A 23,244-nucleotide genomic window follows, 5' to 3' on the forward strand; every position below is an offset into this window, starting at 1 on the left:
GATCATTATGTCTTAGCATGAAGCCTTCTATAATAATATGCTTGCTAAGTTTTTTAGCTTTTAAAATGTAATTATTCTAACATTTGGTAAAATGCTTTTTTAGGTTGTTGTTGTTAGACCGAGTATAGCTCTTTCACTAGGCTGGAGTGCAATGGAGCGATCTCGGCTCCCTGCAGCCTTCACCTCCTGGGTTCAAGCGATTCTCCTCCCTCAGTTTCCTGAGTAGCTGGGATTACAGGCACGTGCCACCATGCCCAGCTAATTTTTGCATTTTTAGTAGAGACGGAGTTTCGCCATGTTGACCAGGCTGGTGTCCAACTCCTGACCTCAGGTGATCTGCCCGCCTTGAAAAGTGCGGGGGATTACAGGCGTGAGCCACCGCGCCCAGATGCATTATTGATACTTACATGTTTCTAATACAAAAGACATTTGCTGCAAAGCTAAGAGCAAACAGCAAAATAACATTTGGTTTCCTGAAAAACTTAGACATTTGGGGAGAAGAGATACTGTTACTTGGAATAGAGTTCTCACACTCATCTACACAATAGCAGAAAACCTGGGAGAAAGCAGAGATATGTTTTGTCTCAAGGAGATATTTTGTTACATTAGACTTCTCAGAAGAAAGAGTGGAATATAGACTCGGAAGGAAGAGGAAGACAGTTGAGTCCAGACCCTAGGGTTCTGCCTCTGCTTCCTCGGGTTAGAAGTTTCTAGGATGTTGTGTGGTGTAATGATGCAGAGAGTCTTTCCTGACAGTCACAATGCCTGTCATTTGGGGAAAGAGGAGGACGGGAGATTTCTTCTAAGGTGACCAAAAAAAAAAAAAAAAAAACCCAGCTGTATTTTTGTATTTGATAAGTTCAGTGTTTCCAGATATTCTCAATCTTTTAAAGAAAAGTTAGAAATTATATTTTATGAGATTTGATACTTAAAATTGGCCAATATTTTAAAAGCACTTTGAAGGTATATACATATATGTATTAATATATATAGTATTGAAAACTGGTTTGCCAACAAGCAATTGCTAATCTCAGTTCAAATCCACAAGAGTTTTTCAATCCGAAAACGCTGTGCCCTCTCTGTTTTAGTATTTATATTTAATTTCATGAAATGAGAAATATTTACTGAGTAATAACTTAATAATTAGCATTAATTTTATATGCCCCATGGTTGCCTATCTATCTCTATGCTTTTTCCCATACTTTTTTCTTCCCTCACAAATTCCTTCTTTCAAGGAATGCTCACTTAATAACCTACTTAAGTTATTCTTATCCTTCATGGCCTGTTTTAAATGCAACCAACTCCATGAAAACTTTCAGTTTCCTCAAGAGAATTAAGCTGTTTTCTTTATACCATTTTCCTCTTTCTGCCATCTTGCAATTACACACTCAGAAAAACAATCATTAAATTAAATCAGTTGCATGTATAAGATTCAAATCTCTTTCTTAATAGTTGTTTTGTGGTTTGTGAGGCTGCAATATGTTAATCCATGTAACAGGCCTAGTGTAAAACTCTTCGTCTCACAAATATACCATTAATTTTACATTTAACATGATGCCATCTACTTTAATCTTATGTGATCAGAGAATAAAGTGGTCTAATTAATCAAATACTCTGTCCAATAGATGCAATAAATAAAAATACCTGTATGTTTATATACGTGTATACACACACACACACACACACACAAGCTCACATCAATTCATCATGACATAACCACTAAACAATAGGATGCCTAAAACACACTTATCACAATCCATATCGTACTAATTAATTATCCAAAGAAATTTCAAGAATATTTTTCATATGGGCTATATACTGCACAAAGTGGTTAACATGTTTGGGAACTAATCCACATTTTCTTATTTGTTTTGCCCAAATTTTGGTCAGTCCAGTCTCAGATTCATCCTTTTTTTCCAACACAGCATGCATCTATATCTGTTTATAAGTAAAGACCTCAAGCAACTGGTAAGGTGAAGCAATTTCAATCAGGAAAGCATCTTCCCATCATAATAGAAAAATAAAGGCAAGGAATTTTTTGCTTCAAAGTGAATATGTCTACTTCGAATACATAAAGTACAAAATCAGTTCAAGCTAGATCAAACTTGTAGGGTTTTTGCAGAAAAAAAAATCACCCTGAAAAACAGGAAAGATTTTGCTGAAAATCTATTTGAGTTTTATGAGCTAATCACATTATATTATAATTATTTCTTCATATGTCTACACCCTGCTTTAGATATTGAGCTGCACCTGAATATTCTTTATTTCTGTTTCCCCAGCACCAAGTTCAGGTATAGGACTCTAGGAAATACTCACCTAAGCACTGAATGAATTCATAGATTAATTAACATATGAATCAGAGTAAGGACTGTTTGATAGCAAGTGAAACTTTCCTTCTTGACTCTGTTTTAACACAACTGAGGCAAGCTACAGTAAACTCTACCCATTCTACAATTTAGAAAAATAGTGGGCAAATAATATGTAGCCTGAAGTTTTCATTGGAAAAATTATTCAGTAATATATTTAAATACTTATTCATTTTTATTCATTCAAACTACGATGATCTATGTCATACCTTTCATGGGTTAGGTAAGTGCCAAGGGCTACCACAAGACATAAATCAGAAAGACATACATTTAGAGCAGTAGCTCTCAATTTGAGATAACACTGGGCTATTAGGGGACATTTAAAATATCTTTTGATACATTCTGATGTGAAATTTGGGGTAGGGTGCTATTGGGTAAAGATACAGATTGATGCTAAACATCTTACAATGAACAGGAATACCTTTCACAATATAAATCTGCCCAACTGAAATGTCAATCAATAGTGCTGAGATTGAGAAATTCTGATTTAGAAGAATCATGAAGGAGTATAATAAATACTTAAATTATTTTGTGCTGAAATTGTATAAGCAGAAAGTTACCACCTCTACTTTAGGTGGCCATGGAAGGCTAACAGCAGAGAAACATTCAGAGTGCTCAGTAAGTATCTGGATGTAGAATTCAGGATGTAGTCTTGGTGGAAAAAATTGATTAGGGAGTCATCAGCATATGGGTAGACATCAAAACCATAGGGATGGATACATTTATCTGAGGAAAATATAAAGAATAAAAGTACAAAATATCCAAAACGAAGTCCATTGTGACTGGGTCAGTTTCCAGGAATCCAAACTAAGCCTGTGGAGGGTTAGCAGCAGCCTTGGTAACTAGATGCAAGAAGTTTGGTATCAACAGGATAAACAAGTTAAGCCTGACATCTTTTCATTAACTTTGTTTTAATTAATAGAACATTAACAGTAAATGAATATAATGTGATTTTAAAGTACACAAGTGATACTTTATACTTCTACATATGAGATGAATAAAAGGGATAGCCACTCCATGCTAAGAAACAAAGAAAAGGGATGTCTGGCACGTTGTAGGTGGTTAATAAATATTTCTGAAATGCAGGAATATTTGTAACATGTACAAGAGATATAGCAAACCCATAAAGTTTCTATTAAAGTGGAATGTTAAGAAGTTAAGCTACCTGTGGCCCAGGGTAAATTTAATCTCTTACCTGAAATCATCCTACAGCTCTGTGTGTGTGTGTTTTTTTTTTTTAATTTATAAACACCAAAATTCTTTGGAAACAGAAGAAAAAAAAACTGGTTAGCATAAGATTATAAAAAAATAGTTGTAATAGATCTCTCAAACTTACTTATTTCTCCCAAGTAAAATGTTGTGCCCTTTGACTAACTACTCCCTACCCACACCCAGCCTCTGGTAATTACCATTTTACTCTCTAGTTCTATAGCTCAATCTTTTTTTTTTTTTTTTTTGGATTTCACATCTAAGTGAGATTTTAGCTAAATTTAACCATCCCACAATGGATACATATTTAAAAACAACGTATTGAATATGATAAATATATACAAAATTTACCTGTCAATTAAAACATATTTAATAAGTAGTAGATTCAGGATCTTTGCTTTTTCTCATCTCTACTTTTTTAAATCTCTTTTATTTTGTGCTGGAAGAGAGGGGCTTGAATGTATTTTATATAATGTAAGTGAGAAATAATAGTTCCCTTTAGTTTTTTTTTTCATAGTAAGCAGTACAGCTGACTTTTTGATGACACAGGTTTGAACTGTGTGGAACCATTTATAAACAGATTTTCTTCCACCTCTGTCACCCCTGAGACAGCAAGATCAACCCCTCTTCTTCATCATACTACTCAACGTGAAGATGACAAGGATGAAGTCCTTTATGATGATCCACTTTCACTTAATGAATAGCAAATATATTTTGTCTTCCTTTCTTTATCTTCCTTATTGGTTTTCTTAATAACATTTTCTTTTATCTGGCTTACTTTATTGTAAGAATACAGTATATAATACATATAGCATAAAGATACATGTTAACAGTCAACTGTGGGCTATAAGCAGTTAAGTTCTGAGGGATCCACAATTTACACACATTTTCAACTGTCTAGGGCTCAGCACCCCTAACTGCTGTGTTGTTCAAGGATCAACTGCACTTTGTTTGAGAGTAAAGCAATCTCAGGTTTCAAGAGGTGCCTTCGAATTCCAAGATTTAATAACAGAATCTATACTTTTCATGTCTTGAGATATTTTTATTATTTACCTTATTGACCTTGATCTTTTCAGACAAAAAGTGGTTTGTGATTTTTGTTGTTGTTTCATATCCTCAAATGTCAGTGCTTTCCTATAAACTTTGTCATTTTCAGTGTGTGTGTGTGTGTGTGTGTGTGTGCGCGTGTGTGTGTGTGTGTGTGTGTGTTTTCCCTAAACCATCCCATTCTTTCAGGAACCTGGTTCCTGTATACATTTTCTCTCCATTTACTTTCAAATCTTTTGAGAAAACAAATAAAGTGAGTCATTTATATCATAGTGTTCATCTAAGATATTAAAGTACAAATTAACCCATATATTAATATATCTATTACTAATATAGCTAATGAAATTATAACTATAGGATAAATGCTTCTATTTTCTAATGTTTAATGTATCACTGAAACTTTTGATGCAATTTCACTATACTAACTGTTCTGCAGTGAGTGCAACAAGAGGGGAGAATAATAATTTTGGACACTAAAATCACACTATGCAATTGTTACCAAAATTGTTTTCATTTAAAGGTAATTAAATAAGGTTCTTTTCTGCTCCAGTTCAGGAGACAAGTATTTAATTATGTTTCTTCTATAAAAGTATTTCTAACGTAAGTGAATATATCTCCAAAGAAGCAGTCTATTTTTTAATGTGTTAGTAGAAATGTATGCTATTTCTCTTTGTTCTAGAACTTTCCTTATGCTTTGTGATTTTCCACATTGCCTTTCATCCAGCTACACACACACAGACATACATGCACACACCCTTTGAACAAAGAGAGCCTTTTCATTTTTCTCTTATAAACAGGAGAAGGTCTTTAAGAGGTAATTTATCCCATGCATTTTATTCAGAGAAATGTAATCTAGCTTCAAACAATTTTGAATTTTTACCATTATTACATAAAATTACATTTTATTATAAGTCAGTATTTTTATATAATATTTATGGGACGTTTAGTTTTTTAATCCAAATTTTTAAATTAATAATTAAACCCATTTTATTAAGCAAATGAATTTATTATTATTCTCCTAAATATCTGAGTCTTCAAGAAAAGTGTCCTCTTTCTGCATAAGACTTTTCTTATGATTGAAAATGAGGTTTTTACATTTCCAATAGACTTTAAATGGCTTGTTTCATATGCATTTAATACCTAATCAAACCTTTAGACCAATGCTGTCTGATATAGAAGTGGACAGTGTGATGATGAACATGTCCCACTATGCTGTCCAATACGGTCTCCACTAGCCACATGTGGCCTTCAGGTACCTAAAGTGTAGTTAATGCAAATGTGCAAATGAGACAATACATTTCTTAAATTTAAGTCTGCAGAGGTTACTGCTGTCTTTTGTTTGGCTATGCCCTGCCCCCAGAGGTGGAGCCTACAGAGGCAGGCAGGCCTCCTTGAGCTGTGGTGGGTGTGGTGGGCGCCCCTCCCCCAGCCTCACTGCCGCCTTGCAGTTTGATTTCAGACTGCTGTGCTAGGAATGAACAAGGCTCCGTGGGTGTAGGACCCTCTGAGCCAGGTGCCGGATATAATCTCCTGGTGTGCCATTTGTGAAGCCCGTTGGAAAAGCACAGTACTAGGGTGGGAGTGACCCGATTTTCCAGGTGCCGTCCGTCACCCCTTTCTTTGACTAGGAAAGGGAATTCCCTGACCCCTTGCACTTCCCGGGTGAGGCAATGCCTCGCCCTGCTTCAGCTCATGCACGGTGTGCTGCACCCACTGTCCGGCACTCCCCTGTGAGATGAAGCCGGTACCTCAGTTGGAAATGCAGAAATCACCCGTCTTCTGCGTCGCTCATGCCGGGAGCTGTTCCTATTCTGCCATCTTGGCTCCCCTGTGTGATCACACTCTTACTTCAATTTGTTTTAAGTCACTTAACACTGAGTACTGGAAAGAACATTGGTCTGGAATCAGATGCATTTTGGTTTAAACCCTGGCTTGGTCAGTTAGTAGTCTTTAAGTTTTGGCTCATCTCTTCTGCTTTTTAAGTTTTAGTTCTCTCATCTGTAAAATTGAATTCATAATATTTAACTGTATAGTCCCCAACAGTGGCTGTCTGACTCAGTGATATTTTAAGTAAATGATAGCAGGTTTTGTCATAATTACCTTTAACAGTGGAAAGAAAAGGACAAATTGTAGAGCATTAATTCGGTTAATCAACAGAAAATCAAAGAAAATAGAGACAGAGATATTGTTAAATATTAAGCTAGGAAATAATATCTGAGCAATTAGATACTAAGTATTAGGCACATTTCTGTGTAATATACAATTTGTCTATATAGAGACCGTGGGTTCAATTTTTAAATGGTCTCAGTATGTTTTTTTGTTTTATTTTTGCCATTTATCAATCTAATTTTCCCTTGATTTTAAGGACATTCAGTATTTAGATTTTAAACTCATGTTATTTTTTCTGACCTCATATCACTTGTGAGAACCATTCTTACTCTTTTCCTTTTACTCTAAAGATCTTTCTTTGTATCAGTCTTTGTTATGTTGTTATGCATTGTTAACAATAAAGCAAAAAAATCACCATTAGGTCATTTCAGTTTTAATTCTAACATTTACAACTTCATGCCCATTTTATTTTATATATATTAAACTATATACAAATACATATGTAAACAAAAGTTCACAGCTATTATATATGTGTGTGCCTATGTGCATACATGTATGTTGCATATATAAAGCTAATGGATAAAGTATTTACATATATAATGTTAAAACAGAAAGCATACATATAAAGTTAACACATGAAGTTGAATATATACATATAAAGCACAAAACATATATTTACATTTATGAAGTTAATACGTAAAACTATCACATGCATACATATACACATACATATAGAAATATGTACAGTATGCAAAAGCATACGTATCTGTAAAAACGTAGGAAGGTAGACATTTTATTGATGCTTTAAAAATTGTTAAATAACAACATTATTACTACTATGAATAGTAGCTGACAAAAGCACTGACCCAAATTATTTACATAATAACTATTGAAATATCCTCCTAAACATATTCCTTGTTATCAGCCTTCTTATGTATTCATATGTATTCTAATCAACTTTATTTTTCAAACTGTCAAGATAGTAATCTTTCTAATAATGCATATGCGATTCTTATGCTTAGGTGAAAACCTAATTTTTAAAAATTTCTGATGGAACTTAGAGAAAGTTTCATGAAATAACAAGAAGTGATAATTTTGTGGCATGGCCTACAAACATCTTTATAATCTAGCTCTCCTGACTTCTCAAACTTAATCCCTGGGACTCATCACTAATCTCATCACTGAAAGCCAAATCATACTTGTTGTTTTTCCCTCAAAGCCATTCAGCTGTTTTTCTCTTTTATTTAATGGTTGCTCTATCTTTACTATTTTCTTGAATGGCCTAAAATAATTTCTGTGCATCCATCAAGACTAATCTCACTATTCTGTTCTTCTGGAAAGTTTTCCTTAATTTGACTAAGCAGCATTAATTATTCTCCCTTTACGTCAGTAGATTTTTAATACCTTCATCAACTGTAGCATTTTATTACTATTTTTCCTTAATGTGCATGATTTGTTTCACCTTACCCAGACTTTATGATTCTGCAGGCCATATGTATTCACTTCTAGCACAGTGCTCCTGACATGGCAACTATAGAGGTTATGTTTTAGTCAATGTGTAAATGAGCAAATGAATGAAATTGGTTAAGTGGGTTTATACTTTAAAATTCAATGTTTTTTTTTTTAAAAAAAAACTAGTATAAAATGTACGCTTATTCTAGATAAGAAAAGAATATTCCATCCAGGCACTGTGACTCACACCTGTAATCCCAGCACTTTGAGAGACTGAAGCGGGTGGATCACGAGGTCAGGAGTTTGATACCAGCCTAGCCAATATGGTGAAACTCCATCTCTACTAAAAAAAACACAAAAATTAGGTGGATGTGCTAGTGCACACCTGTAGTCCCAGCTGCTTGGGAGGCTTAGGCAGGAGAATTGCTTGAACCTGGGAGGCAGAGGTTGCAGTGAGCCAAGATTGCATCGCTGCGCTCCAGCCTGGGGGACAGAGTGGAACTCTGTCTCAAAAAAAAAAAAAATAATAATAATAATAATAATATTCCCACCCTATTTCTATCTCTGGAGACACTTATACATAAGTAATTATATAAACCCACAGATTTAGATTTTCATTTAAATAGTTATACAAATAATATCATATTCTAGAAAATGTATCTTGCTCTTATTTGTTCAAAACTGTATATTAATGCTCTTCTTATAAGATTATAAATAAATCTACCTCATTCTTTTTAACCAGAAACATAACCAATATTATGTAATTAGCTTAATTTATTAAACCTATCCTCCATTAATAAGCATTTAAATCTTTCTATTGTTTTTACTACAATAATGTTACTGTGAATATCTTTATATATATATATACACACACACACACACACACACACACACACGTGCACACACGTTTAATTGCAACATTGTGAACTCAAAATTTAGGTCTCTTGAACTGAAATTATTATACCTAAGAGCATGCATTTACAATTTGGATACATAATGCTACATAATTCTTCAAATTTTAATCAGTAAATAAATATCTGTTCATTACAGCCAAAGAATTTAAGAAATAAATTAATGGAAAAGACTCAGATTCAGTAAAATTCTTCTTAGTTATTCACTGTCCCAAGAAAATTGGCAAAAGATTATTATAATTACATTTCAAGAGGTGAGTAGCATTTTCCATCTCCAAAATAATCTAAGTCTACATAATGTAATATTCAAATAAGCATAGTTTCATTACTACTGACGTAGTATACTAACAACTAAAATTTACACCATATTCATATTTAATGAAATTGGCTATTGACTGTATTGATAGTATAAAATCAGGTGTTTGGATTTAAAAGTATTTTAAACTAGTAGCTTTATAACAAATTTAGGCTGCATAATTAACCATTTTGGTCAAATTGGATAATTAATAGGTTTTTGGATTTGCCTTTATATTAAGGTGCTAAATATTGAAGCACAGAAAATTTTAAATTTGGGATGATCTTTCGTAATCACTATTTGAACAAATTTGGTTTGAGCAGTATAGAAAGAATCACTTGAGTCAAGTAAAATGTGCTGTTTTATGATCAGAGAGTCGATTTTTGTACATACTATATCAATTTTAAGAGCTATAATAGGCTAGGAGTTATTCTTCACATTTTAAGCAGTATTGATAAATTATATAACCGAAAAGAAATTACTCACCTTGTGCGGGCATAAATCCTAAATCTAATTGGCTTTAAATTATGTTAGTCAAATCTATTTTTTATTTGGCTTAGGAAAAAACAATTCCACTGAAAAACAGCTGATGGATATTTGGGAGTTATATCTTTAGTTATAATACTCAATTATATAATTGGCAGTCAGAAAACAAACCAGTGATTGCTAATACAAAAACATTATTTATTACCTTGTTTAAATATAGAATTTATATTCAGTTGGCAAGGATGTGATCATGCAAAATATCAATAAAATAAGCATATTGAAAACAGACTGAAAATTCACATTCAAATTCAAGATTCTCAGTGTTCTGATTCATTTAGATAATAACCAACCAGCTGCCTAGAGATTGTATGGAGGATGTCGGTTAACAGTGACATATCTACAAGTACAGGGAGATACCTAATTTTAAACTTTGCTATAGCCTACTGCCTTTGACATTTAAAAAAATATAAAAATGTCTTATTTTGCAAAAGCAATCTCATTGTTAGTGAGCTGCCAATTCTTTTTCTCTTTTTTTTTTTTTTCTGGCAACCATGAAACCCAGATGCTAAGCACTGGAAGATATTTCTTCCAATAGCAGCATCTGGCATGCTGGCAGACTCCATAAGCAATTTTGTTTCACGGCTTTAAAGCAGCTTCTGGGTCTATTACATGGTTAATCTGATGGGCTGTCTGGGATCTCTTGTCCTCCTGGATGCCATATGCCAACAGCTAGAGATGCAGTGAACTGTCTGCCCATTAGGGCTGCTATAAAGAGAACACCTGAAAAAAATCAACTGCAAAGAGTGTGCTCTACTTCTGCTCAGCTATTACAGTACCAGTGATGAGTGACCTGGCTAAAATAGTGCTAAAAACTTGCCAAAAATGTTCAATGCCCTCTGAACACCAGGGAAGATGAAAAAACTGGAAATAATAAAATATTCAGGGTATCATTTTATCATTTGATACTGAAACAAGCATTTGCTTTTATTCGCCTTGCAAGAGAAGGAACAGGAAATGAAAAGTAGAATTGTGAGGATGAGAGACACAAATTTGATTGCTGCTCTTCTGTGTCAAATGGCTCATGAGAGGTTGGTTTCCCAACAGAGATTGTGTCTAATTCATTTTTATAATTTCAGGGCCTACCAAAGTATTTGAATGTGGTAGAACTAGAGTAAGTTGTGTTAAATAAATAAAAGCAAATAAAATTATTAAACTATTGCAATTGTGCAATATATTTTATATGTTTTAAGCCCTTTGCATAATTTATTTCTTATTCTTTTGATACTGTATGTTACATTATTTCTTCAGATAAAATTTTTCTTATTACCCAGATTGGATTGAGTCACTTTTTAGTACTCCCTAATACCTGTAAATACATGTTTTTATACCCTTTAACACCATGCTTGTTTAATCATAATAAGTTGCATTCCAGTCCTATGTTTTCAATTAAAAAACATGGATTATTTTTGTTTTACTTTAAAACATGCCAAAAGAAAAATATTTTGATTTTTTTTTTTCACATGATAGCCAAGGCACAGTCTTTAGTTAAGTGGAGGACGATCCTGAATTTCTACTCTATTTGATTAATGATTTTCTCTCCCATGAGACTTAAGCTCCATGATGGTTGGGTCTGTGTTTTTTCACCATATATGTCACAACATCTGGCTCTATCTCTGTATAGTCATGGCGTATGAGTTCAATACATACTTGTTGGATTAGTTATACTTATATCTCCAAAACTTAAAAGTTCATATATTTATTCCTTTTTCATTAGCCACCTCATTCTCTCATGCTCAGTCATACTGCAGCCTCATCCTCCTAGGCTCAGGACATCTTCCCACCTCAGCCTCCTGAGTAGCTCGGACTGCAGGCTAGCACCACTGTGCCTGTCTACTGTTTTGAATTTTTGTAGAGATGGGAGTCTCACTATACTGCCCAGGCTGATCTTGAGCTCCTGAGTTCAAGCCATCCTCCCCACTTGGCCTCCCAAAATGCTGGGATTACAAATGTGAGGCACTGCACCTGGCCTGGGTAAGCAATATTTTAAAACAGTTAACCAGAGACTGCCTTTTGCCAAACAGAAAACATAAAATATGACAATTTATTTTGTTCTTAAAAATAATACTAAATACTGTTAAGGGGATGAACATTTCTTTGGCCTTATACTCTGTCTCTTCAGTCTACTTTTATTGCTGTACTGTTTCAATATTTTGTTATAATCAGAGTCGTTTTAGATGACAATGAATTGGAAGTAAGTTCAAAAGTTCCTTAAATTAAAATGTTTATTAAAGATTAGTTTACTCACAAAGCTTCACTCCAGGTAAAAATCGAACCAGCAAAAAAACAAAAATCTGAAAACAAGCACACAGCTAGCAATATAACCATCTTGTTCCACTCCTTATATTAAAAGATGTGTTATTATTCTGAAATATATACACAAAGAAAACCTATGAAAATCCATCTTTGTTTTGCTAGTTAGTCAATGGCAGCTATTAGGCAGTTCAAAAGAGACTTTAAGAATTGTAGAAGTTTTCTTTTAAAATTTTTTAGTTTAAAATATGAGCTATATTTTGAAGCCAATTTTTATGGGAAATCACTAAGATACATAGAAAAAGCATGTCTTTGTGGATCATAGGTAGAGTTCATATCTTCCATTACTACTCTCATGCTGTGCTTTGCCTATGATTGATAGCCCAAAGCCATCATTTTGAGTGGAATCATATTGTTTAGGAGTAGTAACTCATGCTGTTGTACTACAAAACAATCAGTGACACACATTTCAATTGGACAGGAGAAGAAAAAAAGAGGAAGCTGAAATGCTATTATTTCTGATAATAAAGATATTAAGAAGGGGGATATTGAGAATGGCATTATATTATCTTTTATGAAATATTTTCTACATGCATACTCATGGCCTAATAATCAGAGCTTTATGGAGTCAGTCGATTAGTGTTAACCAATTTAAATCAGATTACAGTTAGATATACTTACGCACATCATGTTTTTTTGCTATACTTTACCTATATCCAAATATATATCTTAATTGAAAGTAAATTTAATTTAAAATTTAATAAAATGTTACTTGAAGGTAACATATATATTTGGATATAGGTAAAGTATAGCAGAAAACATAATGTGTATAAGTATATATAACTATAATTTGATTAAAATTGTTTAACACTAATCAACTGACTCTGTAAAGCTAAGTTATACAAACCCAAAGATGTTGCTACTATTTTCTTATAACTTTCCCCAAAAATATGACATGTATTCCACATGGTTAGGATTATTTTATACTTTGTCACAGATAGTAGTTTGATAATTTTATTTTATTATTTGACATTTCTTAAGGCTTTTAATGTCTTTAATGTAAACATGAGAAACAACGTCAGGCAATTGCAATTTATGAATAACATCCAATTCCCAGAGATTAAGGATTTGCTTAAAATTAACCAGTTTTGATTAAAGAAACTTGATTCATAAAGCTTAGAGAATAACTTAAAATAGAGTATAAAAGAAAGCAAGTCTGGAGGTCAAGAGACCTAGTTTCAAATTCTGATGATGATATTTATAAATCTGTGACTTTGGCTAAGTCCCCAAACAACTTCACATGCCAACCGTTCTTCTGTTTTTAAAATAAGGATATCTAGCAAAGTGATCTTGAAGTCACTTCTTGCTGTAAAATGTTCTGTCTTATATCTACTTGCTAACATCTATAATCTGAGTTTCATGTACCTTAAGTCTACACTGAAAAAAATCAAGTGCCAATTAATTTTTTGAACAGAGTGGATAACCATGTAAACAAATTCAATGTTGAATACTCACAGTCAACAAACCAAAGAATCAAGCACATCTATGTATCTTTCAGCAAATCATGTACTTTACTAATTATTATATTTACATTGAGGCATGCTTCATCAGGTAACCTCTCCTAATACAAAATTGCTTTTGAAAAATTACCAAATAATGTAATATGTTGTAACATAGTTTGTTTTAATGCCATCTTGACCTAGTGTTGAGGCCCTGCTAGAGGCTGGTCAGTTCCCCTTTTTGAATAGTTGATGAAGTCCACACTTAACCTTATACCTGGTTCTCACATTCCTGGGCCACCATACATCAATTCTAAACACCCTGGTATCAAGTACCAGACAACAAGGGTCAGCTCCTATGCCCCTGAAACCAGGGGAAATTGTTCAAATTAGCCCATCTGTCAGATTCCAAGAAAAGAAGCTCACCCTACACCCCTTGCCATACGTGAGCTACTCCCTATAGCTCCAGCTTGCTGTTACCCTGTCCCTGGGTACAACCCCCTTTGTGGCCTTGTCTGCCAATCTTTTTTCATTTAGAACTGTAAATAACAGTCTTGCTTTTCTTTTCTGAGTATCATTCATTGTGTTGTGTTCTCCCATAAGATGATCTTTAAATCTTATAAAATACCCACAGCTGTGAGCAGGGTGGTATGGCCATGACCACTGACTCCTGGATAGCTTCATGGGAGAACTGTGCTTTTTTGCCTAACTGATTCCAAACCATCACAAAAGCATTGTGGGGTAGAACTCCTGTGGGCTTTGTTGTCATTTTTCTCCTTATCCAAATGGGAATATTCAACAAAAATAGCATTACTTGGCTAAACTCCATGGGCTAGATACTAGTCCAAGTGAGGCTCACCTTTGGTCAATAGGAACAATAGGCCACGTGAGCAGCACTTTCTCAGATCTGACTTTCAGGTGTGTTTCACGTCACAACCTGTGTTTGGCAGAGACCTATCCCAGGCCTCTGTCACTTCTTGAGTGTTGGTGTTTCTTTATTATTGAGGGCAGAACCCCGGTTCATCTATGTCTTTTCAGTGACCTCTATGGAGGAAAGCGTTGGCTGGGCTGCCCAATGGTGAAGAAATGGCAGCCTGATCTCCATGTTTGTGTTGTTCAGGTGAGGGAAGTGACCTGCCTGTCTGTCCTCTTTACTGGGGCAAATACTGCCACTATTGCCAGCAAGCTTCGTGCTTCCCAGACCTTCAAAGGCATCATGGGGCCTCAGGCTAACAAACCACAGGAGGCATGTAAGTCGTCCCCACTTCCTCCTCCAAAAACTGGGTACCTATCAAAAAATACAACAAAGTTCTTGGAGCCCTAAAATGCCTGCCACGCTGTTAAAAGAATTCCAAACATTCCAAACAACAAATAAAATAAGTCTGTCCAGAATAATCCCTTGTGTCCTTGAGAAATCTCCAATTTCTCTAATGTACACAACCCATTTCATCAAATATAGTTTGTATTTTAAATTCTCTTAAACCTGATCCTAGTCTTGTCTGTGCTTTGAATAGGAAAATTTGTTACTGTTTTGAGATATTCTTCAAGTTTTTATGCTATTTGAAGGACACATTGCCACTGAATTTAACCGAATAATTTTAATTTCTCTTCATATTTTAGCACTCCATTCTAATATCTAAAGTAAATTTCTAAACCACACATGTTTTCTTATCTTTTTATATCGCTCACACAGGCTGTAATCATTAGGAAATAATTATTTTTGCTATATATAAAAGCAGACCATCTGAACAAATGTATTCATAGAAATCGAAGTTCTACAGTACCAGTTATTAATATTCCATGAATAAATACATTCATGAGAATATGATTTGAAGCCATATTTCTTAAAAAATAGAAAAATAAATTGATGGTTATTCATTTCAGTTGCTATGAAAGAATAATTCTAATATACACTGGGACGAATGATCTGTGTAAAAGTACTGAAGTGATACTTACCCGATTATGTAGAAGTTTTTTTTCTCTCAAAGCAATAGATATTCTAAGCCAATATGTTAAAATATCAAATAAAAGTTCATTCTCATATAAAATCTCACCCATTCGCAGTTTCAACATATCTCTGTTAAGATATTAGAAAAAATTCTAACAAATATCTACTTTTCATTTATGTAATTATGATGCCAGGTAAAAGAAAATACAGAGTATAAATACTTAAGTACTTAGGAAGCTAAGAAAATTAATTAATATGTAATTTTGTTAAGTATGAAATTTATTATGTAACTCATGTTACTTTTCTAAATTACACTTCATATATGAAATTATTTTAAAAATTCAATGGCAAAATTAACAACATATTGCAGCTTTTTACTCTACTTTTCATTTAAGCAAGCATAGGTTCAATATTCTTCAGTTTAATAATTGTAATTTAAACATTACTTGAGGTAAACTACGTTCATGTAAATTTCCTCAATGCACATATTATCTTATTTAATAATTGCATATTGTATTAGCATTCTCTAGAGAAACACCCTCTAGCCAAGACGGTGTGTGTGTGTGTGTGTGTGTGTGTGTGTGTGTGTGTGTAAAAATTTAAGGAATTGGCTTATACAATTATGGAGGCCTGGTGAGTCCAAAATCTGATGGGGGAGGCCAGCAGGTTGGAAATTCAGAAAAGTTGCAGTTTAAGTCTGAAGGTAGACTACTGGTAAATAAAAGCTGGTTCGGCAGATGAAGTCTCAGATTATGGGATACATTACCTACAGAACAGTTAACGTCCTGAAGAAGTGTTTTATAAAATATCCACAGAGGTATGTAGATGTGGTATATTCAAATTATCTTTCTTATGTTACAATATTGCACGTTCTGGTATCTCAACTAGTCATCACAGTATTGAACTCTTCTTACCCTACAATAATTATCCATTCCAGACACAAAATATGAGAAACAATCCTCATATTTATTTCCACTACCTTTTTTTCTTGATGTACAAAATTATCTTCACTAACTGTTCTTGTCCCTGATCTGCTACAAAAATGCCTCAAAATTCTAAAAGTTAACCTTAGTTTCCCGAGACCATTCCTTTCTGACTTAGGGTTTTATCTTTTTTTTGTATTTGACCCTGGACACTAATCTACACAAACTTCATTCTATAAATGTTTAATCTCAACTCTGCAAATATTTTGTTAAATAGTTTATGTTTCTATTAAATCACAGACTTTGAACTGGAACAGCAGCTCTCCCTGGGTCCCCAGTCTGCCTACCCCCGCTGACATTTGGACTTACTAGCTTCCATAATTGTATGGGACATAGCCTTATAATTCATACATATAGGTACATGTATACACATGTATACATAGCCTACATAACCTATTAGCTCTTTTTCTCTAGGGAAACATATATAAGGTTTCAAAACTATCAATTATTATTACAAACATTATGTTGTATGCAAAAGGCTTGGATGATTCAAATATAAATATTACTCAGTTTTATTGATTATGAGCTTGTAATGAAAAAAGATCATGCTTATTTAATGCTTACTATATGACAACTCTTTTTCTAAGCATTCTTCTAAGATGCTTCTGGGGCATCCAACACAGTAGCTATTAGCCACACTTGGCTATTTAAATTAAAATTTTAAAAAATTAAATTAAAATTTTAACCCCTCATCCACATTTCAAGTGCTCAATAACAATATATGGCTAGTGACTACCACATTGTACAGCTCATGGTTAGAATATCACCATCACAGAAACTTTCAGGGAGCACACTGCAATATCTTCTGAACAGGTCTATCTGTTTCTGTGCTTTCTGACCTGGCTTATCTACACAGGAGCCAGAATGATTTTTAAAAATTGTTTATTTTTAAATTGTTTGTACATATGTGGGGTATTGTGGGGTATGATGTGATATTTCGAGGTATGTATGTATGTACGTGTGTGTGTGTGTGTGTGTGTGTATTGATCAACTACTACAAAAGTTTCAGTTAGACTGGAGGAATGTTTTAGTGACTGCATGGTGACCACAGTCAATAATAATGTATTGCACATTTCAAAATTGCTGAAACAGATTTTCAGTGAGGTAATTCTTTTAAAGTAAAACCTAGAACTGTTGTTCTTCTTATCAAAAACCATTCAGTTGCTGTTATTTTACCTAGAATAACTGTCCAATTCATTACACAGCCTACAATGCCTAATATAGACTTAACTTTTAGCTGCCATTCTGTCTTTCTCTCCTACACTCTCGCCCCTGCTCACTCAGCTCAAGGCACAGCACACCAGCCTCCTAGGTCTACTTGAGCTCCCCAGGATGCTCTGCTCAGGGCCCCAGTTGGCTGCCTTGCCAGGGTGCTCACTTCTTCAGAGTCCGTGACCACCCAGTCTCAAAATAGCTCTATTGACATCTTGAAACCTTACTTTATTTTTCTTCCTAACACTTATCACTACCTGCCATATTTTATATTTGTTGGTTTATTATCTGTCTCCCATTTCTGGAATGAAAATCTGAAAGCAGGTATTTCACCTGTTCACTGCTCTATGCCTAATACCTAGCACATCACTTTTTACAGTATTAGTGTTCAGTAATTATTTTTTGTATGGTTGAATGTATTAATTCATTTAATCCTTTAAACTACTCTATGAGTTTACCCAAAGTCAGCCTGTTGGAAAGTGGTGGACCTGAAAGGCGAACCCACACAGCCTGCATCCTGATCTCACACTTTTAATCTCTAAAATACTTAGGATAAAATTTTTAAACCTTAAAAATGTGCAGTCATCCATATTTTATTGACTCATACGTTTTATTGACATGTGGTCAAGTAAACAGCTAAAATATCATTAGTATCTACCATTCAAATCTAGTAACTATGTATATCTTCTGTGATACATTTTATGGAGTTAAAAATATATTTCTAAACTTACTAAAGTACAAGGACAAGGAGATTTCTGACATCTCTTATTAATTATATAATCTGAAATACCTACAAACGATTTTTAATACATTTGTTACAAAGACTATAGAGTCATGCACAGAACACTCTTCCATTTAGTTTTCCATTCCAATATTAAAATTAGAAGTAAATTTAGAACTTAAAATTTTTAAATTAAGTTCATATTAGAACAATTACATATGTTCTACAAAATGAGAGTAATTTATTCTAGTAAATATCCTTCTACTTTGGAACATTATAGACCGAAAATTTAAGTAATTTATTCTTTCCAAAAGATACGCTTTCCCTATGTTTCCTTAGGTCTTGGAGTAAGAACCTCAGACACCAAGTTATGATACATACATGGCAATATGAGTGTCTAAATAAAGTCTAAAAGCCCAGCCAAGAACTTTCTCTGCTAAAAGATGGTAAAAAAGGCATGTCTAAATTTGATTCTATTCTTTCTTTATTTAAAAAAATTATGTTCAAAAACAATTAAAAATATACACATCTAGATTCATTTAAAGCTCACTAACTAAAACTTAGAATAGGAAAATATAAATTAAAATCTCAAGAACTAAAAATAATGAAAGGGAAACTGCCTTACATATATATAAAGGTAGCTTCTAAGTACATCCAGACTAACGTGTCCTCCTCCCCACCCCATTTGGTACAGTGAAACCTTAAGTAAGAGATTTTTTTTTTAATCTTGAAAATCTTTTTTTTCTTTTTTTTATTTTATTATTATACTTTAGGGTTTTAGGGTACATGTGCACAATGTGCAGGTTTGTTACATATGTATTCATATGCCATGTTGATTTCCTGCACCCATTAACTCGTCATTTAGCATTAGGTGTATCTCCTAATGCTAATCTTGAAAATCTTAAATAATTTAAAGATGAACTAAAATAGTGTTAATAAATGGGAAATTCTAGAAAGATAATTACCTCAGAACAATTTTTTGAGGAAAGCTTAACCCATTGAATAGAACTAGGCTGGTTGGTAGAATAATGTCTTCTTAGTGTCAATGGATCATTTAAAATATAGTTTTGAATTGATAAAAATAGGCACTGTTTGCAGGCAATCATTTGCAACAGAACGTTTTTATAAAAAATATTTTTCTATTAGGGAGAAGGTTTTAATTATTTTTTAATCTCAAACTCTAATACATCTAGACTTTTTAAATTTTAAGATTTAATAAACAAGAGATTTAATCTAAAATATGAAACACATTAATGCATTAAACTTTTTTTTTAGTTTCAGGAACAAAACCTTAATGCATTGCTTAAATGGGAAGTTATTGCCTCACAAAAGTGAGAAAAACGATTTATGGCAGACATGTTTTGAGATAGCTTGATTCGAGATTTAAATGATGTTACCTTGATTCGTATCTATATTTGAAGTGTCCAGCCTTTAATCAAGACAAACTTAGGTTGTTAAGAGTACAGCTAAAGTATCATTAATCTCTACTATCAAAATCTAGTAACTATTTATAAGTTCTGTATACAGTTGACCCTTGAACAACCCAGGTATGAACTGTGCAGGTCCTCTTATACACAGATTTTCTTCTAACTCTACCACCCCTGAGATAGCCAGACCAACCCCTCCTCTTTCTCCTTAGCCTACTCAAGTGAAGACAATAAAAATGAAGAGCCTTATGGTGATCTACTTCAACTTAATGAATGGTAAATATATGTTTTTGTCCTTACGATTTTCTTAGTAACATTTCTTTTCCTCTAACTGTAAAAGTTATATAATACATATGACACACAAAATAAGTGTTAATCAAATTGTTTATATTATGGATAAGGCTTCTGCTCAGTAGTGAGATACTAGTATTTAAGTTTTTGGGGACCCACATGTATACATGGATTTTCAACTGTGTGAGGGGTTGGTGCCCCTAACTTCCATGTTGTTGAAGGGTCACTGTATTCTATTTTACCTGCGAATACTGACAGCTTTTTAATTCACATTGCGAGATGGTAACCAGCAACTCTCAAGGCAAGATAATTCTGCTGTAAATTTGAATAAAAGAAATCAATTTTGTTGCATTAATCCAAGCAAAAATCCTGAAATTCACTTTCTTTAGGAGAATATCAGTCCATTTGTGTACTACTATATAATAAAATGCCACAGATTGAGTAATGCATAAAGATAATACATGTATTTTCTCATAGTTCTAGAGGCTGTAAAGTCTAAGATTAAGGTACCAGCAAGTAGGGTGCCTCATGAGGGCCTGTTCCCTACTTCCAAGATAGCACCAAGTTGTTGTGTCCTCACAAGTCAGAAGAAAGGAATGGGAAGAAATTCACTCTTTCAAACCCTTTTATAAGAACCCTAATCCTAACCTTGAGGGGCTCTGCTTTCATTACTTAATCACCTCTTAAAGGCGCAACATGTTAATACTACCACATTAGCTACTAAGTTTCAACACATGAATTCAGCCAAACACATTCAGATCATAGCACAGAGCTTAATTCTTGTGCTGACTCTGAATTAATAGTGGATAAACTTAGCGGAGGATCACTTGCTACTCCCCTGGGCCCACAGTGAGAATCTGTGTTCCACAAATAGCTTGAGTTAAGAATGTGGCGTGATAGTATCGTCCTAAAACCTCAGAGTACTATTGCCTACTCAGGAATGGAGAGTAATTTCTGAGTGCTATGGCTGACAGTGTTGGCTATGGGAAAGCTATGCTGAAGAGGTAAAGATCCAACAAGGCCACTGAAACATTGAAAGAACAAATAGCTGGTGTTCTTCATTTTTTCATGGAGTACCTATGGGGCCCCTTTGTCTCCCTCGCTGCACAGAAAAGTTCCCAGTCACGATTTCTTTCCACCTCAAACACAAATGTCTTTCTACTTCTTTTCCTGAAGGCTCTCTCCAATGCCATGGTAGCTTCATCAACACAAGGGCAGGGTAACTCACAAGTGCAGAAGAGTGAATTCCTCCAGGGGCAATCCTCAATTAGTAAGCTATGGAATTTAGTAGATAAGTATTCCAGTTTCCTGTTCCACATTGGGATAATTTTGAGGTGTATAAGATTCCTCAGAAGATCCCCATGGAACTAAGTTCTAGTTGCCCTTGGCAAAAACCTATTCACCATGTATCCTTTGCTGACCTTTTTCTTTTCTTCCCGTTTTTACTTTTCCCACTAGAATTACTTTACAAATATACTGCCTGCACCCAAATCATTGTCTCAAGGTCTGCTTTCAAGAAAAACTTAATTAAATAATAGAATCTTTTGAAGACCTTCCAGTTCAATTTCCCTCCTTTATTGGCAAGAAATTAAAGACCCACCAAGAGGTAAAAGTAGCCAGCACCACAAAATCTGAATCAGAACTGGATTTTTTGCCTTCCTTGTCAAACCCACTGTCTCTTCATTCCATATATCTGGAAAGCGGCAATCACCTCCTAAGTAGTTATTATTTGTACTTCTAGGCATGCTTCTCTTCACACTCTCTCCAAAGTAATGCCAAAGTGGTTTTCAAAAGCACTAACTGAAATATGCTCTTGCTGTCTCCTTAGTATAAGATTGTTGTGACAATAAAGATATTGAAGAAAGAGAAGTTCTTGTCAATGTTGGATATTAAATGAACAGTAAATGTTACATCTGTTGTTATTATTAGTTATTATTCAGAAAATACAGATCACTTCACATTTCCCTCTGAGTACAACTGAGTTTCTTGTTATGGCACATAAGGTCATCCTAAATCTGATTCTTAAGGACCTCTGTGGATCAATTCCTTCTGACTCATGATTGTTCTTCTATCCTCCTACATATGGAATCATTTTCACGCCCCTGAACTTGCCGTTCAATTTTAAGATTCAAGGTTTATGTGTAATATAGGTCCTCTGCTTATACTGTACTTCTTTAATTCTTTGATGGATATATCTTTTATTCCCACATAACTCAACTCAAGCACGTTCTTGTGAAGCCATCCTAACTGACGTAATGATGATCTCTTCTCTGCCTTGACACAGGATTCTAGGAAAACATCTAAAAATGCCATAATTGGTTTACAATTTGTCCTCTATAATGGGCTTAAACTTTTAAGAACAGAAATTTTAAACCTTGTCTCTGTATCAACCAGCATACTTTTGGTTTATATAAAGTGTGTTGTAAATGAGTGATATATAAATAAATTAATGACAAACTTAGGCTTATGATTACAAGTTCTTGCAAACTATGCCAGTATTTTATATATCTTTGATTATATCAATAGCTTAAATATTAACATAGGATAAGGGGTAAAAGAGGATTATGCACGCATGAGTAAAAAATAAGTAAATGCATTTCTATAAATGTATAAAACAACTATATTAGAAGCAATTTCATACAAAATATTAATCAACAACATGATGCCTTTGACAAAGAGACATTTATTTTACCTTGTCAGTCAGGCCAAATCCCTCCAATTACATTCTTGCCCTCCACCTACATCTTTGACCACAACCACTTAGATATCTGAATTACTTATAGAATAAAAGTAACTATTTAATTATTAAATCTGCCCTTTAAACTGCAAAAAGGAAGTATGTACCTATGTAACTACATTGAATTAAAGCAAGCTCGTCTAAGGGGGTCACTTTTATTTGGGAAAGCGGAGTGGCAGGGACCCTCTCCAAGGACCTGGACAGAAGTTTCATTGCTCCCATAAGCTGACCTAAACTGCCT

The 23,244-nt window shown here is 34.0% G+C and overlaps 1 long non-coding RNA gene across 2 annotated transcripts in view; it reads left to right on the forward strand.

Annotated features, from left to right (window-relative positions):
- LOC131383722 (uncharacterized) overlaps nt 1-21,933 on the forward strand; it is a 292,980-nt gene extending 271,047 nt beyond the window's left edge. For both annotated transcript variants that reach the window (XR_009213960.1, XR_009213961.1), the window contains 3 exons: nt 9,234-9,348; nt 20,127-20,251; nt 21,725-21,933. This is a non-coding gene — a long non-coding RNA (uncharacterized LOC131383722). The remainder of the gene's footprint in view (nt 1-9,233; nt 9,349-20,126; nt 20,252-21,724) is intronic.
- The last annotated feature ends 1,311 nt before the right edge of the window (nt 21,934-23,244 follow it).

The sequence above is a fragment of the Hylobates moloch genome, unplaced genomic scaffold (genome assembly GCF_009828535.3).
Source record: "Hylobates moloch isolate HMO894 unplaced genomic scaffold, HMol_V3 SCAFFOLD_6, whole genome shotgun sequence".
NCBI classification, from domain to species: domain Eukaryota; kingdom Metazoa; phylum Chordata; class Mammalia; order Primates; family Hylobatidae; genus Hylobates; species Hylobates moloch.